Here is a 22,200-nt window from a genome sequence, read left to right on the forward strand (position 1 = left end):
GATGGAGAGGAAAGAGCATCACCTAAAAATCACAAATGCCTGCATGGTGGTTTTGACATGGAATAAATCTCTCCTGTTATGTAGAAGGAAGTGTAAAATAGGCATTTGGTGCCCATGAAGGTACCCCGTGGCAGAAATCAGTCAGCCATTCACCAAAAACTATTTCCAATTTTTTTCTGGGATTACAGTTTGACTATCATTTCCCACTGGTGTTTCGGTCAGATGCAGCAATGTGACAGACGTCTAGTCAGGGCAATGTCACAGACATTAAATAACCACTTTGAGACTTGACTCATAAGAATTACTTACATGTGATCCTTCATGCTCTTTTTCCATGGCTTGATGGAAGAGAGATCTTATAAGCCATGTGCTGAGAATGGAGTTGCTGCAAGATGTAAGGAGGTTGGGCAGTTCTGCCTCTAACGGGGATGGAGTGAAGGGACTAGACTCACCCTCCTTCCTGAAACAACCAATACATTGGACAAAATATTTTTAAACAATGATTTTCAAGGCACTGCACATAGCCATCAGGCAATGAAGGACAGTGATCACTGAAAGACAGCAAACAAGGTGTCTCTGACTGCTCATGTTTAATATGGGTACCCCACGGCCAGTCAAGTTAAGACATAAATTTACCACATCCATTTACCTTTGTGATTGGTACTTTGATCATATTTATTCTTATATCTGTTACAGTAAAAACTTGGTTCTTCTTGCCAACAGTAAAATATTACAAATTAGCAAGTCTATTAGTGTGCAAGCAGGCTTATTGCTGTTATCTTCTCATGGAAGAGAAGGGGTCTCACTGAGGTGGGGGAGAAAAGGAAGAGAGAGCGTGGCAAGGGCAGGGGTGAGTGAGCCTGGTGTGGCCAGAGGCCGGGTGGCCAGAGAGAGAGTCCTTTGTTCTGGGGGCTTATGTAGTTGGCAGGATGGGGCTAAGGAAGTTACATATCGATTGACAGGTAAAGGCGGTGCCAGCGTTGGGAGGTGATGCATGAATACCCAAAGGTGTTAATGAGCTTCTTCCTTTGGACATTGTGGGCCATTTTCTGGCCTTTCAGGCCTTGGGATGAAAGCACAGGTTCAAAGGCTTTTTTCCCAGAAAGTAGAAAGGATTCACAGAATTTCAAGGACTGCCCTCCTCTTATGCTAGCATAGTATTTCCTATGATGTTGGAACACCTGGCAATATTATCTGATCAGGTTCAGGACTGCAGAGTCAGTGGGTAAGACATGTCTCCTTCCTCCTGCCTGCCTTGGTGTGCTTTCTGTCCTACCTAACGTACCCTGCACTGAAGTTAGTGTGATAAAATAGACTTACTACAAATAATGCAAAGATATGGATCTGAAAACCTTAAAACATACTATTAGTGAGTGGAGTTAAACTAACATTCCAATGATTGATTCCCTGGTTTAGAGCTCTTGAAATTATTTGGCAACACTTTAAATTATCTGGATCGAAAATGAGATGAATATAGTTTGGCAGACATCTAGTCAAGAAAAATAGGGTCTTACTAGAAAGTAATAGCCGGAAAGTACTAATTGTGTGCCAGGCTTTTAGCTCTAATAGCTGGAACTGTGAGACTGAAGACTTGCAACCTTTTGCCAAATTTAGGGACTTGTGTTAATCAAAAGAGATCTTGGTTGAAGAACTGAGGCCCTGCTCATCCAGCCTCCCTGATGGTGAGCAGGCGCTCCTTGCCCTCTCACTGGGGCTGCCTTCTCATCGGTCTGAGGCCTGTGTGCCACCAGATGCTGATAGCTTCCCTATGGGTGACTGACCCTCTCTGTTCTTCTTCCTGTTCTCACCCACCACTATCCACTCTTCCACTTACGGACATTCACTGTTCCACATGCGCCATCCGCCCTGCAGCCCTGTGGAACTAATACCTTTGTGCCTTTATTCCTGTTCTTACCTGGTCACTTTCTTAGGCTCAGAACAACCAGCTCATTCTCTGGCTACTGGACTCTCAGATGCTTGTTGCTGGGAAACCCCTACTGTGATCCTACTTTTACCTGGGCCTCAGCATTTCACATCCTTCCGTTATGCCTTCAGGAACTTATTTTCTCTCTGTCATCAGCGAAATCCTCTATTTCCATAACACTGTCTCTGAACACCCTCTCTTTTTTGTTTTTGTTTTTTTATATACATTTTTTGATTATGCTACTGTCCCATTTTCCCCCTTTATTCCGCTCTGCCCTGCACCTCCCCTCCCACCAGCATTCCCCCCACCCCCCTTAGTTCATGTCCATGGTTCATATATATAAGTTCCTTGCTTCTACATTTTCTATACTATTCTTAACCTCCCCCTGTCTGTTTTGTAGCTACCATTTATGCTTCTTATCCCCTGTAAGAATAAGAATCTTTTCCCCCACTCCCACTCCCCTTCTGGAAGCTGACACCCTTGGCTGTCTAACTTGCCTAGATAATGATCAATATGTGGTTAGCAGTTGAAAAAAAAAAAGACAACGCTGAGACAGAATAGTGAGAAGCTAGGAAAATTCTTTGGCAAGTGGAATAGGGAAACTGAGACAGGGAGCTGAGCAAACTGGTCAAGCAGTTTACAGCCAGGGCACATGGTTATCAGGGCAGAGTGCCCTGAGACGCTGGCAGGGGGTGAAACTGGGAAAACAAGGACCTCACCCCCAGAGTAACCTCTCCTCCCCTGGCCTTTCCTCCCTGGAGGGAACATCTAGGCCTCAGTTGTGTTATCCGACCTATCTCCCCAGGGCCAGAAAAGCAGCAAAACCAGTACCAGCTGCAAAGACTAAAGGGCTCCCTGTCCTATTTCTGACCCATCAGTAGACACCATGACCCTGAAAAGGGTGCACCCGGAGAACTGATGCGCATGCTTCTGAAACCCTCCCCCAAGTCCTCCCCTAAGGTTCCCGCCTGCTAGAAAGAGATAAAAACTCAAGACAAAGGACTCAGCCTGCACTCTCCCTCTGGGGAATGGCATTTCCTTTCCCTTCTTCTTCCCTGACTTCCCTTCGCGTCTCCTAAACACTAACACAATGGGCAGCAGCAGCTCGTCCCAGGCTGATGCCCTGAACCTGTCCCCAAAGCGCTCCTTTTCTCTGACTTCCCTCATCGAATAAGCCAGCCCAGCCTTGGCTCTGCTGTTGCTCCTTCTATGCTAAGTCCTCATTTCATGGTCCCCAGCTTTCATCAGTGGGTCTGATACAGGGTGCAGCCGGGGGGGGGGGGGTGCAAAAAGGATTTGGAATGGTGTCCAGAATTCAAAGTGTACAGGAATATTGGAGAGACCTATAAGATGTCCTCACCGCCGCCCCCCCAGGGGAAGGGACAATGGAGCAGGGCCATTGAGAGCTGTTTTGCATAGCAACAGTTTTGCAGCTAACCTCTGGAATGATTATTTAACATATCTATAACCTTTAACTGGCTTCATAGATATGTTAAATAGCAGTGGCCAAGTTTGGAGCCAGGGAGAAGGGAGTGGCTGGGACTCAAGATGGAACTAGAGGGCTGCGCCCTAGAGTGAGAAGCACCATGTGAGAGCTTGGAAAAGACTGGCTCCAGGACATGAGGGGAGAACTACCCAGGTGAAAGGGAAAACCACGCAGCTTTGCCAGAATGGAGATCCCTGCAGCCAGGTGAAGAAGAAAGCCATGTGCTTTTGGTGGAGTGCAAACCCCTGCAGCTTTGGTAGAAGAGGCACACGCGGCTTTGGGGTGCCCCCTTTGGTTGCGTGGCCTCGAGAGCAAGAGAGACTTTGACTGGAACTGGGTACAAAGGACTCTTGCCAGTGGGCCATGAGAGGGTATCACAGTACTTTGGATTAACTAGAGAGAGATCCTGCCTGCATGGTGACACAGCTGACAGCGCCAGCGGCCTGCAACACAGACGTGTGCTCCTTTCCTGATTTACGGTACCCGGAGTTGGTACAGGGGGAGAAGGGAGCGCTGTATGGCCGTAGGTGTATACCCTAAAGGACTTTGATATTTTAGTGGTGGCGTTAAGCCTAAATACCATTAAATAAACATTTCGTTTCCTTTTCACAAATCTCTGGCATTGACAGATGTCTCTCCAATTGGCAGCAGACAGAAGAGCCCAGTAAATATTAGTATTTTGTCCTTGGGAGGGGCCCCTGTTGTGTAGCAGTTTTCGGCATCCCTAGGCCCCCCCCCCCCCCCGACCTCTTGTTCGGTAACAGGTCCTCACAGTCACCTGGACTGCTCTTGGGAACTCTTCCCTATCTGAAGTCAAGAACCCACACACTACAGCTGGCCACAGGCAGACCCACTCAGGGCCAGGCCCCTGTCTGGTAACAACTCCACAGGGAGACTTCCAGAATGGTTCTTTCGATCCCCAGACAAGTGAGCTTTGGTGGCTACGCCATGATATCTGACTTCCTTATATCTATTATTTCATGCTCCAAGTAGAACAGAACAGACTACAGAGAATTTTGAGTTACAATCTTTTCTTTTCCCAGTAAAACTATGAGAAAAAAGGTGGGAAGCACATTCTCTGGTATTGTTCAAAGAGCCTAGGTTTGTACTTACTTCCTGAGGTTTGAATGCTGGCCCTTCAATCTCCTGCTTATGCCTGTGACTTGATGTAAGATTCTTCACCCTTTTCAGTGTGAACTGTCTTATTTTTTAAACATAAAAGAGCATATCTTTGAGATCCTGGAAATTCAGAAATAACATACATGAAACTAAATGAATCAAAAATGTATACAATTGCAGACTGTTCTGCCTGGCTCTAGGAATTGTATCTCTACCCCTTGTGGCTAAGGGCAAGGGACGACCTTTGGAATTCGAGCTGCAAGAGACAAAGCCTGTCTCTGGTAGCAAACGCTGCCTCAGTTCCTCTCCCTGCCCCCAAAACTTGGTCGGAAGTCAATGACGGGTAAGACCCCTCACAGTGGGGGGCAACCTAAGCCAGACTCCATCACCTGGGAGGCCTTCATGGAAGGACTTGGGGGCTGCAACAGAGAGCAATGGACTCTCACCCCTCCGGCTTTGACAAAGCCCGAGTCCCCATGTTCTCTGGGAGAAGTGCTTCCTGGCTCTAATCCCCTTAAGCCTGAATACTTTTGGGGGAGAGGTGCAGCTCCTTGCCTTGCTAGAGCGTGTCCTGGGGAAAAATCTGGCATCACAAAGACTTCTTGATAAACCTGTGAAATCTGCTCTGCTAAGAGTGCTTTCATTTATATATTAAGGGTTCAAGCAAGAAACCCTAAAACTCTGTTCCTGACAGACTTGGACTCATAGTAAGCCCTCAGATTTCTTTGAAATGTTACCTACTGTTTGATCCTTGCTGCCCTGTACTCCTGTGTATTAGAACCCAATAAAAGCCCTAGAGGAGGGGGCTCGAGGCCCTTTTCTCCTCGGAGAAACTGGCCACTTCTCTTCCCCAAGCAGATCACATCATGTCTCCGTCATATTTACTCTCATCCAAGGCAGACAGGGGGACTTGAGAGGAAAGTTGTCCCCACATACAATGACATGTGTTCCTGTCTCTTGGACTTAAATATATGCCTGTGAAGCCTTTCTCTAGAACTATGCTTTGGATAGTATATCTCTATATCTCTTACAAAACAGTAAATATATAATGGGAAATCATCGTACTTTTTAGATTGCTCCTTTACTTCTACATTCTAACAAAATGCCACTTCAGTTTTGTATGTTCTTTTTCATTACCTATGCCTTTTCGTAGGTACTGCATTATTTTCACAACTCTGCAAATACTAAATTATGTTCACAGATAAAGAGACAGAATTTCAAAAAAATCCTTTTAAATTCATACTGCTCCTCAATAAAAATAATCTACTTAGACAAACTTTGGTTTAATGATTATATCTCTAAATATAAGAAATTCCTAAATTCAAGAGATGATTCATAAAATTAAGGAAGATTTAACATAATAACATGTGGTTAAACTTTTAAAGAGTAATAGAACAAAGAAGTGCACTTTCAAAGGTAGTTATCTAATTATACCTATATTCCCACTGGCCATAAATAACTAAACCTAGAAAAAAAAGATAAATTTGACAAATCTCAATTTTAAAGGCATCATCACAAGATGCTGTGGAAAACAAAAATCAGATTAAAATTTCAGAGAAGAAAGTGCCTGAATAAGTGAGCTCCCGGCCTCCCACCGTTTTCCTCCCCTCGAGGGACATTTGCCCGTTCTGACACCAGGCGGAGGTCTGGAATTAGCTCAGGCCCAGCGTCTCTGCTGCAGAAAGAGAAATCAGAAGACCTTTCACAATCATGCAGGGCTGGTACAAAACAAACTGGAAATTTGAGGGACCTTGGAGGCTGCAGATTCAGTTCCCAATTTCCAGTGTGTGGGAGGGGGTTTTCTACATCACCAACAGCTCTCTGACACCTGCTGGGTGTACTGGCAATTCGACTCAGTCCTAACACTGTCTCCCAGAAATAGCATCAGATTCCACAGGTTAAGAGCTCAGTCCCTCAAGACTGCCTCCGCCCACTGCAGACACTAGTCACAAGTCCAGGTTTTCAGCTAAGGTCCTGATGACCGGCTACAGATGGGAGGGTCCAATGATCTCCTCCTCGACTTCAATTACTTTACAAGAGTAGTTCACCAAACTCGGAGGAAAACATTTTATGTGCTAGATCACTGGTTGACTATAAAAGGATACAACTCAGAAGCAGCCAGAGGAAAAGGCCTGGAGCTTCCGCGTCCTCCCCAAGCACACCCCTGTCCCAGCACTCTTACGTCCACCAACCCAGAGGCTCTCGACCCCAACCTTTGGGTTTTTACAGACGTTTTGTCACTTGAGAAACAATTAATTGAATAATTGGCCGTTGTTGATTGAACTCAGTCTCTAGCGCCTATCTACTCCCCTCTCTGGGCATTCAGGGCTTGGAATGGAAGTTCCGACCCACAGATAACACGGTTGGCTTCACTTCAACTAGCCCTTATCCTTAGGTGCTTCCCAAGTTATTTTATTAACATAACAAAAGATATCTATTGCTCTCAGCACTTAACAAAATTTAAGGGTTTAGGGAACTCTGGGCCAGAAAACAGGGGGAAGACCAAATATAATATATTATTTGCTATTATAAATCACAGATCATAAAGGCCCACATAAAATAGTTCCTAAAGTTGGGGGCTGGACAGAGGCTTGGAGTTATGCAAAAGATTCTATAAGTAAAAGTTGAGACTTCCTTAGTCTCAGGGTGATTCGAATATAAAGAAAGACCAGTGAGAAGAGGTTGGTCTCAGGCACACAACTAATCTCCCCCTCAAGGCATCTGCCAGATTTTGCAGTTACTTGAGGTAGAAAGCAGAAGAGCCATGTGGAAGCCTCTCAAGGACACAGCTGGCTGTCCCAGGTTCAGTCAACTGTCCTCTTTTTCAGCACTAGAGACAAAAACTGCCAATCTCTCAATCTAAATCCCAAGATTAGAATTGTTATGTGTTTCTGGTCACGTGTCCTCTCTATTATAATGTGATGACCTATTTCCCCTGGTAATATTCCACATTCTCAAGTTGACTTTGTCTGACATTACTATAGTAACATCAGCTCTTTTAATTAGTTTTAGGTTAAATACAAATGTACATATCTCGCTCTCCCATAGCAGCTTCTCTCATTTTTTGATGGTGATAAGGCACCTTCATTTTGTTAACTAAAGAAGTTTTCACATTACATGTATGAATATGCGTGATGGCCATGTTGTGAAAAGCATGAAGTAGGGTATCATTTTCATGTCCTTTCAACATGTGCTCTCAACAACCATTTTGCAAGATACACATGACCAATGAGATTCCCGCAATCAAAACAATCTCTCTAGCACACTCAAATGATGGCCAAAAATTTTCAGGCAACTGAGTTCTAATTTTTCCTCTTTATTTCCCAATCAGAATGCAAATGTTTGAGACATGACATTTAGTCAATCTATTCAAATTTATTTTTTAAAAATAAATCATTTCTTGAAAAATTTTACTTATTATTAAGCTAACAATATTTTAAATTGGTGATTTTTTCAGTATTGGTTGAGGGCAGGCCCATAGCTTAAACAAAACAATATATGCCAATACCCACTCCCCTCAAATTCCAAAGGGATAGTATATCACCTATGCAGATTTTTAAAAAATAATGTGACTAAAAAGCTACCTCCTAAATTGAGGTTGAGGAATGAGAAAATTCTTAAAGGAGAGTAGTTGAGAATGTTGCAATATATATATATATATATTTTGCCACTCTTGCTCCCAAAGTAAAAAGTGTGCTTCTCCTTCCATCTGATTTATCTAGAAAGGTTTCAAAAAGACCATTTAGACAACTTGCTAATGGGGTGTGGAAACTAATGCCTGAGAAACCTAAAATGAGTGAGCTGTGACCCCGGTCCTAGTGCCAGAGTGAAAAGTAGTGTTCTACATTGCGAAGCAGCTGAGTTTCCACTAGTGACAGGTAAAGATGCAAATATGTCAAGAACCCACAAAGATTGTGCAGTAGGGAGCCATCCTGGAGGTTGTTTTAAAATACATAGACTTTGTCCAAGAGTCAGCCTCATTATAAATGTGTTTATTAGCTTCATAAAGAAAAGGGTGGGGGTGTGAGTGGACTGCCAAGAGGAAGATGTTGCTGATATCAATGGTGTGGAAAGCAGGTATTCCCAACTGGGAAATCTCCAAGGAACTGACAAATGTGCCTCAGGAGGAAAAAGAAAAATATCACCGAACCTCCACTATACCCCAAAAGCACCAGCTCCAGTTCACACCCCTTCAATGGAAGACTGACTTTTCCCGAATTTGACCTCTTTGCTCTCTCCCTATGCTGATGATCCTGGAGAACTAAAAAATTACAGCTAGTGAGAAGAAGCCCATCGTGTTTCCTGGCTTTTCAATGTGATATTGGTACATGTTGGAGAACAAGAAAAGTTTAGTTTCTAGTGGATTCCATAGTTTTACTTTTTCAGACTGGATTTTTCAAGTAGTAATCTGAATTTAATATCTGGGGGTGACTAGTATAGTCTTAACACATGATGTCATTTCCAGATGGAGCAGGGAAGAAATGGTATCATAGTAGTTGTATGAATTGACATTGGTGGATTTTTTCCAATATCGGTTCTTGTAATCCACGGAATTGATAATGCTGCTTCCTCTGGTATCCTGCCACAGACAGCTGGATACTGAGCAATTCCATTTCTTCTTCCAGGGACTGCAGGAAAAGTAATTTCCCAGTTTCCGCTGAAGTTGGGTTGGGGTCATGTGACTGACATCTGGCCAATAAAATTGAATGAAGATGTACTACTATGTAGGCCTCGCTATAAACCACTCTAAGGCTTCCCTAATCTACACCTGACCTTGTGACTAGAAGTGAGGGCCTCTGAGATTATGTATGCTGGGAACCATGCTGCACGATAGGAAATGAATCTTCCTAACTAACTGCTTAGAAGCCAGCGTCACCCCAAAACTCCCAGCAAATCACCTGACCCTAGGCAAACTATACCAAAGGCAAAATAAAGTTTTATCTTTTTAAATCCACTGTGATTTGAGTTTGTTTTCCTCAGCAGCAGAGTTAATTACCCTGATGAATATACAGTCTTAACTCTCTTTCCATAAAATTCTGACAATATTAGCAATTATATGCATCGTTCCCACACTGATTCTGATTCATCAGTGAATGTTAACATTAGTTGAGAATAATTTCCCAGGAGAACCAAGTATCCAAAGATCTCTACCTAAACCCAATTGAGAATCATAAAATCACTCAAATCTGTCCTTTAGTAAACAGGGGGTCAGAACTATGTCATATGCTGTTGTGTGGAGAGATGAGTAGGGTTCATCTCTCCGAGGTACGCAGGAATGAGTAAGACCAGCTAAGAATTTAAACCCCATCTAATCCTAGATCAAGGTCAACCCTTGGTTTTTCAGTGTGAAGAAGAAATTGTCACTTCTGGTTGGATTAATCAGAAAATTTGGTTCAGTACAAATTTGAGGATGACTTGGAGATGTGGGTAGGATCTTATTAGACAGAGAACAGAGAAGGTATTACTGGAGGAAAGTGTAGCCCCAAAAAGGGGTGCAGATACAGGGGTAAATGTGTTACAAGCATAAAAAATGGACCAGTCATTCACCATGACTGATTCCCATATTTGTACCATGGACATTAAAACTAAAAAGATCAAAAGGGATATGTGAATTTTAAATAAAGGATTGATAAGATAACATAGTTTCCCCTGGCTGGTGTGGCTCAGTGGATTGAGTGCTGGCCTGGGAACCAAAGGGTCGCTGGTTCAATTCCCAGTCAGGGCACAAGCCTGGGTTGCAGGCCAGGTCCCCAGTGTAGGGCAGGCAATAGGCAAACACACATTGATGTTTCTCTCCCTCTCTTTCTATCTCCATCCCCTCTGTCTAAAAATAAATAAATAGCCCTGGCTGGTGTAGCTCAGTGGCTTGAGCGCAGGCTGTGTACCAAAGGGTTGCCAGTTCGATTCCCAGTCAGGGCACATGCCTGGGTTGCGGGCCAGGTCCCCAGTGGAGTCCACAAAAGAGGCAACCACACGTTCATGTTTCTCTCTCTCTTTCTCCCTCCCTTCCCCTCTCTCAAAAAATAAATAAATAAAATCTTTAAAAAATAAAAATAAATAAAATCTTTTAAAAAAGACAGCATAACTTGACTATTTTTGATTCCCAAGAATAGTATATTGAGATATTACCATGTGCCAATTTCTGTTCTAAGTGCTTTATATTCATTTAATTTTTATAATCTACTGATGTATGTATTTTTACATTTCATTTTATAAATAAGAAACCTGAGGGAGAGGGAAATAAGGTAACTTAATCTCAGTTCACAAGCATAGTAAGTATAACATCTAGAATTCAGGCTTAAGTAGTCTTACTCCAGTAAATGCTCTTAACCATTATACACAGGGAGACCCCAAAACACTGGAATTATCTTCTGGAGGGCGGGCCTTCCCCAGCTAAGTGAGGGTAGCAGCTAGTGTTGTAGTAAGAGGTTGTGTTCGGCTTCAGTGAAATTTTTTTGAAGACTCTTTCAATGCATTTTTGCCCATTTCGTGACGGGTGATTTACAAGTGCGCCTGCCCACATCATGCTAAGTGTTCAGCAGTTTTTGACCAAAAAGAGCATGACCCCGTGCCCCACCGTCCCTATTCACCTGATCTCACCCCAAGCAACTATTTTTTGTTTCCTCAGATGAAAAAGTCCTCGGAGGGAAATGTTCTGCCACTGTGGAAGAGGTGACACCAAAAAACGGCAGAAGCTCTAAAAGGTATCAAAATCGACAGTTCAAAAACTGTTTTGAGCAGGGGAAAAAATGTCTCAATAGGTGTAGTACATCAAATGGAGAGTACTTTGAAGGTGGATGAAGTTTAAGCATGTAAGAATAAATATACAACTTCTATAAATAAATTCTGATTTTGGGGGGCTCCCCCTCATATTATATTTTAATAATAAAAGAGTAGAGTTTGTAGGCAGTGTGAGGAGTAGTGGAAAAAGCTTTAACTTTGAAATCATAATAATCTTGGCCTAAATCTTTCCTCTATTGTATAAAGTCTTAGTCGCATGAAATTTTCCAAGTCTGAATTTTTGTATTAAAGATAATACCACCTACCTTCATTATTTATTTATTTATTTTATTTTTTTTAAGGAGACCTCTGGTACAAACGGTAACTTGTTAGGGACATAGAGCACAGTAGGAGGCTCCATCCATAGTGGCCCTTATGGGCGCAATGTGTGAGATGGGGAGAAGGTCATGTGCTGGAAGTTTAGACATATTGTTTTGTAGTTGGATGACAGAGCATGCCTAGAGAGTACTGTGCAGATACCTGGTATTTAAAGTCAGTGTAATCAGCCGTGGCTGAGTGGCTCAGTTGGCTGGAGCGTCATCCTGCACAACAAAACCTTCTGGGCTCCATCGCTGGTCAGAGCGCCTCCAGGAGGCAACCGACCAACGTCATTCTCCCACATCAATGTCTCTCTCTCACATCAGTATTTCTCTCTCGAATCGCTGTTCCTCACTCTCTCTCTCCACCCTCCCCCACTTCCTCTCTCTCTAAAATCAATAAATATATCCTCAGGTGAAGATTAAAAATGATTTTAAAGTAATAATAAAATAAAGTGAGTTTAATCTGATTCTTATTAGGGGGTGACATGGGGCATTCAAGTGGCTTTGCCTGATGACATTTACAGACATGTTACTGGAGCTTGGGGTAAAGGTGAATGTTGAAACAATGGCCACCTATACAATGTGCTAATTGAGTTCTTAACAGTGGAAGAGATTTGTGAGAAAGTGGAGTAAGGTGAAGAGGGGTGCAAAGTGGCTGTTAGGTTGTGGCAGATGAAATGGATCCAGAAAAGAATGGTCAGAGAAATAGTAACTACCTTTGGTTAAGCTTCAATAAAGGAGAGTTTGCACTTCCTAAAGATAAATGGGCTAATGGAAATATCCCTCACCTGGAATATCCGGTGTCATGAATAAAAAGATTGCTACAAATGAAGTACTTGTCACAGACAATCCATAATGTGAATTTACACGTAGATAATATTTTAATCATATTTTGACATAAAAAGTTGCCTTTCCCTTTTCTCAAAAATAATTGGTAAATTAGAAGTGTTACTTATTTTTACATTTTATCATGTAAACATCGTATGGCTTCTTCCATTTCTATTGGACCCTTTTCTTCCAGAACAGCAAAAAGAAAAATAATCCTTTCCCATGAAGAATTTAAGACGACCTTGTCTTTTCAATTTCTAATTTCTATTGTATTTTTCCAAAGTAGTTTTTCTGTTATTTAATCAACAACCACATATTTGTTGAGCACTTACTAGATAAAAGGCACTGTGTTAGACTCCCTGGGGATTACAGAAATAAAATTAAAAACAGTCACTATCTCTAAGGTCTGTATATTTCCGTGAGAAAGATATTTACAGAAAATTTGCATACAAATCACCACAAAAACAAGTCTTTACGTTCAGGTCATGGAAAAGGACTTTCACTAGTTAGCCCCAAGGATGCAGAACTAAGCAGTAAAAATATATAGGGTCAGGGCAGTTAGAACTGAGAGGTAACAAAGAAGGAACATTGCCTGAAAAACCCAGTCATTACAAAGAACTAAATTTGGAGATCTTATTGTTCTTGTTTAAACAAAGCTAATGTATAATTTTGATGTGCTGCATTAATAAATGTTAAATACCTGTAAGTTACATCTTCATCCTTCCTTTTGATTTTTTATTAAGCCATACTGAACATTCTAGCTTATGTAAAAATTTTAAGACAACAAGTTGTAAATTTATATAATTGTCTTACTGTTTGAAATATACCTATTTAGGTGTAATTCTAATGTTCGCACAAGTGCGAAAAGAAAATTATCTTTGAACTGCACAATCTGGCACCTACTCAGAAGTCAGGAAAAGATCCATTGGCCACATGGATCTAACTGAGTCAGGATAAAAGAACTGACTCAGTTACTAGTAGTTTATTCAGGGTGCTTTCAAGATTACCACCTATTAAATAAATTAAGGTTTTATTAGATGACTAATACACTGCAAGGATAAACCAGTCCTCTGAGTTTTGGAGTTAAACTTCCTTCCCTTTGAAGAGTGTCACAGATTTTTTTAAGGCTTTGTCACCAAGGCAATACGGCAGAGGGAAAGTAGCTCATGATACAGACTTTGGTTATCAATTTGAGTGTCAGCTTACCATCATAACCATCACTTCTCTAGAGTGAATCTTAGATATAATCTTAGATATATCTATTTTTACCATGTTTTGCATTATCAATCCTATACTTTTACATAATATGGGCTGCCAAGGGGGAGCTAAACAACTTACCACATGCCTCAAGTTTATAGGCATCACAGCATAAATGAAAACATTTCATGTTTTATTTTCTTTCTTCTTTTTCTTTCTTCCTTTCTTTCTTTCTTTCTTTCTTTCTTTCCTTCTCTCTTACTCTCTTTCTTTCTTTCAAGAGATGAAAGAGGGTGGGGAGAGAGGAAAGAAAGAGAGAGTGAAAAATATCAATCTGAGAAAGAACATTAATCAATTCCACCCACACCCCCCTTTTCTTAGACCAACCAGCTGAGCCACTTGGCCAGAGCAAACAGCTTATGTCTGAGTCAGGTAGGTCTAAGCTCAAACCTGACTCTTTATTCCTAAACTATCGGGGTACCTTGAACAAGTTGCACATCCTCTTTGACTTTCATTCTTTTATTTTTAAGAAATGTGCAATAATATGTAACACATTGTATGTGTAAAACCTCTTCTATGGCACTTGACACTGGAAGCTCAATAAACTCACAAGCCTAACAGTAGGCACAGTAAACTTATCTAGGCTTTAAATAGTATTGTCCTGATGTTTCTTACCACATGGCCTGAGTTTCACCAATAAATCCAGTTAGGAAGAACACAGCCCATAGATGACTTTTAGTATACAAAAGCTCAATTTGAGTCTACATTAATGTTAAATCACAAGACAGAAATTATTTTTAATACAGATCCTTGATTATAGCTAAAAAAACCAAGTCAGGTGGCCCACTGCTTGTCTTTGGAACCCCACCATAACATTATACGTATGAATTAATTTATTCTCCCAGCCCTCTCCCTTTTCCTCACCCTCCCTCATCTGTAGTTTGAAGATCACTGTTAACATTATTTTCTTTAGTTCCTCTGATGTTCAGATACTCATAAGACAAACCAAAACCTTCCTTGTCAGACATGATCAAAGCCTTAAAGTCATTCAAAGTTTTCATGGAATTTATTTGAAAACCATCTTATGATGAGCAAGTCGTCTTCTTTTATTGGGGCTTATATGCAATTAATGCTAACATTTTATGGGTATTTTTGACTGCTTTCTTTTTGATCTGGATTCCATTTAAATATGTTTAAAATCCCTCAATAATGTTTAACAGCATTCTGCATAGAGGAAGACCTTGTACATTATTCATTAACTATGTAGTTGAAAGTTTTCTTCTAATCACCTTTTGCTGGGATATAAAATGCAAATTGAGATATAGTCTTTATACATATTGATGTACTTATGTGCAATTAACTAAATTCACTTACTAATTTTTATAGTTTACTGGGAGATTCTGCTGTGTTTTGCACATCTGTAACCATGTTTCCCATCAACAGAGACAATCATGTCTTCCTTTGCAATACTCTGCCCTGCGTTCTGACCAGGACCTCCAGCGCAATGTTACGCAGAAGGGGTGGTAGGGGGCATCTTAATCTCCTTCCTGATCTCATGGTGCAAACTTCAAGGACTTTACCATTAATCGTGAGGCATACAGTGAGGGTTTGTAGATGTTCTTTAACAGATTAAATTAGTTTCTATTTCTAGTGTGCTAAGAGTTTATAATGTGAATGGATGTTGAGAAATATCGATGCTTTTTTCTCCAACTATTAAGCTGATCATATAATTTTTCCTTTATTTTTTTCTATAGTGGACTAGATACATTTTTAAAGATTGAAACAATCTCAGATAAACCCAACTTTATCTCATTTGATTCAGTTTTCATCTAATATAATTTGGGGTTTCTGCATCTGTGTAAGATATTAACCTGTAATGTTTTTGTCTTATAATGTCCTTATTAGATTTCGTTGTCAAGATTATCCCAGCCTACTAAAATTGGAGGTGTTCTCCCTTTTTCTATTCTTTGACAGTTTTTCCCTTAAATTTTTCCTTTAAATGTTTGTAATTTCTATTATTTTTCCCTTAAATGTTTGTAATTTCTCACCACTAAACTTATCTGCACCCTAAGTCTCCTTTGTGGGGAAGTTTTAATTTTCAGACACATATCTTTACTAAATCTAGACCTGTTGAATTTTTATATCTTATATGTTTTTAATAAATTATTTTTTAAAGTAACTTGATCATATTATCAAAATTTTATACTTTGATGACAGTTGTTTTTCATTATTTCCAATTATATATATTTTTTTCCTCAATAATTTTATTTGGTTATTTTTCAAGTACAGTTTTTTGTCTATTTCTCCCATCCCAGCCTCCCCCGACCCCGTGCTCCCCACCTCCCTTCCATTTCCACCCCCCTTAGTTCTCGTCCCTGTGTCCTTCCTATCTGCTTCTCCAAATCCCTCCCCTTTTTCCCCCTTAAATTCCCTTCCAATTATATTTTTAATTTTAATTATTTTAATTTCTCTAGAATCTTATAGGCATGCCTCTATTTTCATTCTAGATGTTATTTGTGCTCACATTTAAACTTCACAATGACTTTTGTAGTAAGTATTATTATTTTGTCCATTTTTTAAATGAGGAAGCAAATCTCAAAGAGCTAAGGAGATGCTCCAGGTTACTAACCTAGTAAGCTGAGAGCCAGAACTCCCAGCAAAGGCTGTCCCTCTATGGCATGTGTTCTTTATAACCACATCATCCTCACCTCATAGACACATCGTAGCCATGGCTATGCTGAGTTTAGTCCTTTCAGAAAACAAAATGCATATGGGAGCAGGGTTTTTGTGCAAGAAAAAAAGAAAATGAATTAGGAAAAAGATAAATGTACTTTTCCTCAGTCCCTAAACACTTAAGAGATTCGACCTCAACACTGTTTGAATCATTTCCCACTTAACATGAACTTGTATGTGCTATTCACTACCTGTAAAGAGCTCCTCCCTGTCCTATTAGAAAACTTTGAATTATCCTTTAAGTACCAGCTTCTATTCTGTGAAGGACGCCTTCTCTTCTTCTATTCTGTGCCTTTGATCCTGCGAAGGACTCCTTAACTCTCCCAACAAAATAGATGTCTCTGCTAAATTGCCACTGTAGTTATTTTAAAAATCTCCATTGTAGCTAATCTATTTACATATAGCACTGTAAATATTTGTAGAAACATCTTCCTTTTCTAATGAATTATCAATCTCTCGAAAATAATTGGAACCATGTCTCCTGCATCTTTCTATCTCTGGTGTTTAACATAATCACAGAGCAGGTGCACAGTGAAAACATGACCGTTGTGCTATATAGGACTACGTATTTTTACATGCTTTTCCCATCTCCTCTATGGACCTTTCCCTTGAAGAGTTTGCCACAGCAGAACTTTGCTTGGCATATACTTTGTTCTCTATATTTGAAACTTCTGCAAAGATAGAATGATCTGAACTACCTCCATCTTTGGGACTCCAACTCTATTTTAAATGAAGAAATGCTGACACATTCTTACAAAAGCTGAAATATATTTTAAATGTTCTCATTCAACCAGTTAATGCTTAAATGCATACATTCACCTACTCAATGGCTGTTATCATCTCAATTAGAGATAACATCAAAGTCTAAATTTGATCTAAATTTGAGGCTTTACTAAATGTGAGGCTCCAATATTTATCCTGCTTCCCTTTTCCTCACCATCCTTCTCCATTCTCTTCTGTTGCATTGATTATGAATGTACTACATGACATACAAACCAAAAGCTTCAGTGAGGGGCATCTAAGCACAGGCCTGAGAAAATCTTGTAGAACTTGCAGCTGCAATATGAGACAGAGCCACTAGGTGGAACCCTATAAAACCTATGGTTGTCTCCAGCCCATTATTAATCACTTCAGTCCTTAGGCTGTCAAGAGGACCCTTCATTTTCACAGAGGAGGAATCTGAAGGCCAGTCAAGGAATGGAGTAGCATATGTCCCACATTGAATTAGTAGTTAACACAAAATCAGCACCCAGAGCCTATAGTGCCCTAAGTCTTTGCGTTGGTCACAATAATTGTTTTGCCCCAGGGTTATGAATGAGAACGTATACAGCTTAAACAGAAACAGGAGACATGTCTTATCAGGCTCCTCCACAGCTAAGCAAAGCGATATGGGCATTAACATTAATTAACTCATGTTCTGGAGTCACACACTTTCAGTCGGAAGAAGTGGGTCTCAAGGACAGTGCCTGCCACAGTGACCATGCGAGTGAAGGTGTCCACACTTCCTATTACATCATCAAAGAGGCCTATATCACGGGTCTGAATCAACTACGAAGGAGTTGGAGTAGACTAAGTGGGAATGACAGTCTGCAGCTCTTCTACTAACAAATTAAGTGCGATCAGAGGAGAGTTTCCAGCCCACCGTTCCCATGGGGGAAGACGGGGCCGTCTGCTTTGCCCTGAGGGACACAGTCAGAACAGGCAGTGACAAGGATTTGGTTTCAAACGATCATAGGACAAAGCTGATTGTGACAGGTTATCACTGGTGGCTTCTTCGTCCCTTGAGTTTTTCCTACGGTGCCCTCACTCTACCATGCCTCTGTCCCAGAAAGGCATGCGGAAAATAAACCCCAGTGACATGTGGTGATTGGAGAAATGGAATAATACAACAGGTAGGGGCGGCTGTGATGTTAGGAATGACGTGTGCAGTTATCACACAGTCTTGGGCCTGTACGTAGCAGTGTTCAAAAAACAGATGCTATTTCTATGCTGCTTCATTCCTCCCAGATGTATTTACATGAAAAGAACAGCTAAAGTGAAAACATCTCTTATCTCTATAGCTGAACTAATCTGGTCTTCTGACAGTGTTCATGTCATTATATTTGTATATAATATATAGCAGCCACTATAAAGAGAGGTGCTCCCTGCATAAAGATTATTTACGCTTCTGGTATCTTCGTTTTTTTTTTAATTTGTAAATTGAAAGTAAAAAGTAAATGAGTTAGAAAGAAGAGAAACTGACTATAATGTGCACAGAAAAAATAACACCCAAAGCAGGTCGGTGCTCTCACACTTTGTTACTGATATGCTATGTTGTTAAGTAACACTTGAGAAATGCTTTCATAACCCAGTAATATTAAAGCATTTACTTATTCCGGGCACTGTTTAAGTTGCCTTATATAATGATTATTTTACTTATTTATTACAATCAAATCTCTGAGTCAGGTAATACTACTCCAGGGTTTCAGAAGAAAATGTCAACAACAAAAATAAAGTGTGTCACAGGTAAATGTCAGTGTTGGAATTTTATATTTGGTCTATTTGACTCCAAAACTTGTACTCTTAACTACTACATACTTAGGTTCATTATTTGTTTCCTTGGACTCAAAGCTAAGAAAATAAACTATGGATTAAACTACTTGCACACAGAAGTTTATTTATAACAGTGAAAAATTGGAAGCCATAAAAGGTCAAAGAGCAGTAAATTATGATGCTATAGTTAGTCATCTGAGAGGATATACATAAATATGAACTTATACATAGTACAGTAAAAACATAAAAATCCTTGTGGTATAATAACATTTTAAAAGCATAACATGTATCTATACAATTCTTTCTGAAAATTGTTCTTTTTTGTGGATGCTTCCCTTTGCAGAGATAACGGAAAAAGAACAAATGTCAAGTGTTTTTTTTAATGTGCGGCATACATTAAAATAGGAGAGCAAACCTAATATACTAATTTTGATCAGCAAATTCTGTATGAGAGTGTTTTAGTTCCTAGTGTTACTAAGCTTTGTCTCACTAGGCAAGATCAAACATATGAGACAATAATCATCATGTCCTTACTTTTGATAAGTAGGTTTGATAAACAATGAAGCTGGTAAGAATAAAGCCTGGGCTTCCAATGTCCCCTACCTGGGACCGAAGCTGGAGAAGAGAGCGCCCTGTTTTGTGATGACCAGATGGGAGGTGAGCCCCAGAGAGGCAATACGGCTGCAGGGAACACCCTCCTTCTCAGCTTCTCCTCGAAGAACACTCACTGTGAAGTTACTGACTAAATGTTAATATGAATATGAGACCCATCACAAGTCATATCCATCCAGTGGGATAATTCCAGGACCTTGAGAAAATGTGCACTGAGCCAGAGTGGGCACAGTCAATGCCACTGATTTTTTTAATGTTCTCTGTACCTTGCCTCCCCTCCCCTCCCCTCCCCTCCCCTCCCCTCCCTCCCCTCCCCTCCCTCCCCTCCCCTCCCCTCCCCTCCCCTCCCCTCCCCTCCCCTCCCCTCCCCTCCCCTCCCCTCCCCTCCCCTTTTTTTCCTTCCTTCCTTCCAGAACCAAGTGACTAATTGCTCTCAAAGAAGATTATGGAGGACTGTTTTCCTTTACCTATACATTTTTATCAACACATATAAAAACAAGGCAGAAAAAATACAAAAACTTGTAACCAGAATAGTAAATCCTACAGAAGTACAGGATCATTGGTGATATGTTTGTGTATATGCCTTTTTCTCTTGTTCCGTTTTCTATATGTAGTTACATTACTTGAAAATTTTCTTTAAAAGAACATTGAGGAGATTGCAGAGCAGTTGGTAGAAAAGAACTTGAGAATCTTGAAAGAGCTAGCAGTTTATCTCCACTTCCTGGGAGTCTGAGATCCTCCTTTTCTCTGTCTCCCTTTCAGAATCTAGAGCCCTGATGTCACACGCAGACACCCCACACATATCTGCCCATCCACACACACCTGCACACCAGACACACACAAATATGGCCAAGTTTCCTACTTCCTATTTAATCACACACATCCTAACTGAACTTCACGCCTCTAGAATCCCCTCCACCTGGATTCCCTCTTGCTGTGAGATCTCTTCTCACTCTGGACTATCTCTGCCCCAACCTCTACACATCTTTTTTCAGACTGTATCTTCCAGTAATTTGGAAGCACATGCATTTTCCTAACGCAGAGAATGTTCAGTAACTCTGTGCCTCAGTACAAGCCTCATTTCTGAGATCTTTCTACTTCTTCACTCCAAACTGCACTTACTAGTCTTCAGGTGACTCGTTCTCTATGGAGCCTTCCCTACATCCCACTCTCCCTCCCTGTCACTGGCTTGTTACAGAATCGAGGCCCAGTAATCTCTTTCTACCACTGTTATAGAGTCTCCATTTTATAACAGAATTATCTGTTTATACATCTATTTGTTCCTTTGGACTGGGAGGTCCTTAAGAGCAGAAAGTCAGTCTTATTTAACTTTATGACTTCGTATCCTAGCACAGCACTTTCACACATTAGCTTTTCACCAGTAATAGGGAGACTGATGTTGATGATGATGATGAAGAAGAGGAGGAATAATAATATTAATAAAATACATGAATGGATCAATCAATGAAAGGGCACACAGCAACCATAAGTAAGATCTTGAAATTCTGCCGAATCCTACGCTGCTGTGGGGGCTTGTGCAGCTTGCAGTGCTACCCTTGGAGCTGCCCTCCCAGGCTGCCGTCTGTCCGGCGTGGCTGCTCCCACAGGGGCTGCAGCCCAGCCTTCTGTGAAACACAAGCCACCTGGAGGTTGCTCAGTGCATAGGAAAGACGCACTGCATCAGCAACCAGAAATTTGGGCTTCTACTTTACAAAGAATCCTGCCTCAAATTGTTAAAGAGAATTTTGCTTTAAATTGCCCTGTGACCTTGGGCAAGTCTCTGTAATTTTCCTAAGGAAATTCTGTTTTTCATTTACAGTGAGAACTGGTCTGTATTTTCACATCATGTGGTTGTATTAAGAAGATTCTGTATGTGACATATCTCTTAAACAATGAAGTATGATTCAGATTTAAAGTTCTTATTAAATATTGATTCTATTCTTGTATATTTGGTCTTGGGCTTTTTTTCCCCCTCGGGTCATTTTGTTTTTCACTTCAGTTACAGCATTTTCATCTCCAAATCCACAGGATCAGTTGGTGGGGAGGCAGGGTGTGTTGAGGAAATAACTTGGACATTTGATTCAGCTTTGTGTTCAAATCTCAGCTTCATTATTTAGTAGCTACATGACCTTGGAAAGTTTACTCAGCATTTTTGCTCCTCAACTCTCTCGTCTCCAAAATGGGAATACCTATGCCTTTCTTATAGGTTCAACTTGAAAATAAAGTATGATAGTTTCATGACATAGCATATAAGTTCCTTAAACACATACCGGAGGTACTTAGTAGGTGGACACTGAGTAGGGAAGACACGTTTGAGGGTTGCACAGACTCGAATCCTAGTGATGAAAACATTCCAATTGCCTAAGATTAGAAAAATTAAGTAAAGTAACAAACTACTTTGTCTCTTTGCAAAAGAGTTAACTGGAATTAACCAAGAAATATAGGAAGGGTCAGACCCACTCCTTGGATACGAGGAGAGTGTTTCCTAACATTCATGTATCACATCCATAACCTTTGCTCCATTAGAGTATCATCTGTACTACTATTTTTTTCATTGATAAAGTTGGTTGTTACTTAGCCAGATCATCCATGAAGTCACAAAATATAATTTTTTTTTGTCTAAAACACATATACAGATTTAAAAGAAAGAATCATCCAAACAAAAATAC

General features: G+C 40.6%; 1 protein-coding gene across 1 annotated transcript in view; it reads right to left on the minus strand.

The window, feature by feature from the left end:
* Nucleotides 1-22,200, minus strand: part of RAB38 (RAB38, member RAS oncogene family) — a 124,022-nt gene that overhangs the window by 72,212 nt on the left and 29,610 nt on the right. Inside the window, exons 4-5 of the mRNA XM_053670872.1 lie at nt 4,524-4,649; nt 310-460 (exon numbers count right to left, since the gene is read on the minus strand). The gene's annotated coding sequence lies outside the window, so the exon portion shown is untranslated. The remainder of the gene's footprint in view (nt 1-309; nt 461-4,523; nt 4,650-22,200) is intronic.

This window comes from Artibeus jamaicensis, unplaced genomic scaffold (genome assembly GCF_021234435.1).
Source record: "Artibeus jamaicensis isolate MK-2021 breed Jamaican fruit bat unplaced genomic scaffold, CSHL_Jam_final contig_64, whole genome shotgun sequence".
NCBI lineage: Eukaryota > Metazoa > Chordata > Mammalia > Chiroptera > Phyllostomidae > Artibeus > Artibeus jamaicensis.